This window comes from Oryzias melastigma, linkage group LG22, assembly GCF_002922805.2.
Source record: "Oryzias melastigma strain HK-1 linkage group LG22, ASM292280v2, whole genome shotgun sequence".
NCBI lineage: Eukaryota > Metazoa > Chordata > Actinopteri > Beloniformes > Adrianichthyidae > Oryzias > Oryzias melastigma.
In genome coordinates, this window is record NC_050533.1 from 1,798,038 (window position 1) to 1,799,942 (window position 1,905).

The window sequence follows — 1,905 nt, forward strand, 5'->3', positions numbered from 1 at the left end:
TGGATAAATTCCAAATTTATTGTCGCAAATCCAATTTGTGAAATTTCGTAGTCAAAAAGTGAAATATTTGATCATTTAACAAAAGTTCAGTATTTTTCTACAATAAAATTAGTTTTCAGCAAATAAACATGTTGAGTTGATGGTTTACTTTACATTTAATTTGATAAAAAAAACGAACATTTTTAAATGTAACAAATTAGAGTTTTTGTTCATTGATCCGATGTGTGACTTTTACAGTGTTCTGTCTCTAAACTTTATTACTGTGAATTAATACTAAGAACCTTTAACTGTTGGATCATTTGGATTAATCCAGAAACACAGAAAAAGGTGATTGAAAACAGTAAAATGAATGTCGTACTGTTTGTATCATTCATCAAATAAAAAAACAAGAGAAAGGCAAAAATAAAGATTTAAATGATCATCTTTAGTAGAATAATCTGTGACCATATTGTCAGATTTACTTGTATTCTCCACAGCAGCTCCTCAGTAACTGATCTTTAAGATCCTGATCAGTAACAGAGGTTTAGAACAGAGGGGGGGTCGAGGAGCCCCCTCGTGCATTCGGGTCCCCCATCAGTGAAATCCGCCCCTGATCCGACAGACGGTGCAGGCCCGTCCGCCGCATCACCGGAGTCAGGGATGGAAACCGGATCGGAACCGGTTTTCGGTGCACATTTGGGTGGGGGGGGCTACGGGGGTGTTTACGTTCCCGGTGACGCGGCGGCTCGCTCTCATCTCTTCTCACCTCCCGGTTCTCGGTTCGTCCTTCGGTCCGCTGCTTTGTTCCCCTTTGATCCGCCCAGCGCGCCGTGATCCCCGCATATCACCGGGCGTTCAGGCGGGGGGTGCAGGGGGGGCTCCGGCCGCCGGTCCGATCACGGAGCGTCACGTCACGGCAGCCTCCGGCGCGCGCGCGCGGACGGAGCGCTCCCGCCTCACGAGCTCCGGCTGGACGTTTCCTCCTGCGGATCCCGGAGGTTCGATTCCCGCTGGAGGAGCGTCCGTCACCCGCCGCGGTCTCCACCTGCGTTCAGCTGCATCACCGCTCCGCGAGGCTCCGCCCGCGCGCGAGGAAAACAGGCTGTCATCAAGCATGGGCACGCACGCGCAGTGAGTGAGTGGAGAGGATGCTGTAAAGCCCCCCCCCCGCAAAAAAAAAAAAAAAGAAAGAGAACTGCCCCAAATGACAAAGCAAGTCTTTTTTTTATTTATTTATTTTTTACTAACAAATCGTCTATTTTGTATCCATAACCGATTTATTAATGAAAGTTAAACACGTGACCCAGTGAACCCCTCCCTCCACATCCACTGAGGTGACCCCGGGTCAAACCTGCGCTCTCCGACCGGAACCAGAACCAGAACCCAAAAGGAGCCACAATTCAGAGTTTATCATTAATATGATGAATTCATATTCTTTTTATTGGCGTAAATTAAACATAAAGATAAAACAGGAAATAGTTTATAAATGTAGACAGAAGTTCACATGACAGCCTTTCAAAATAAAACACACCTAAGACTTTTATTTTAACAGGAAGTCTCTGGAGATCAAATCTCTTTTTAGATCATCTCAGTGATTATTGTCTTAATGCAGTAAATGTTGGTCAAAAACAGGAAATTTTACTTTTCTGGTATAACTCAGCCAAAAAAGTGTAAATCTAACTAACAAGATTAAATCAGAGCTCATTAAATGACATTTACTGCATTTTTTGAAGGTAAGATAAACTTAAAAACCACCAGTTTGTTCAGAAATAGAAAATCAGAAAATCTGCCTGTTTGTGAATTAGTTCAATAAAGTTTTAGTTTGTTAAATTTGCTTTTTTTACTTTACAGATACTTTTTAAAGCACTTTTTTTATTTTTCTTCAACCACAAACCACAGAGCCACAAACGAGGGTTAAAAGAGCTC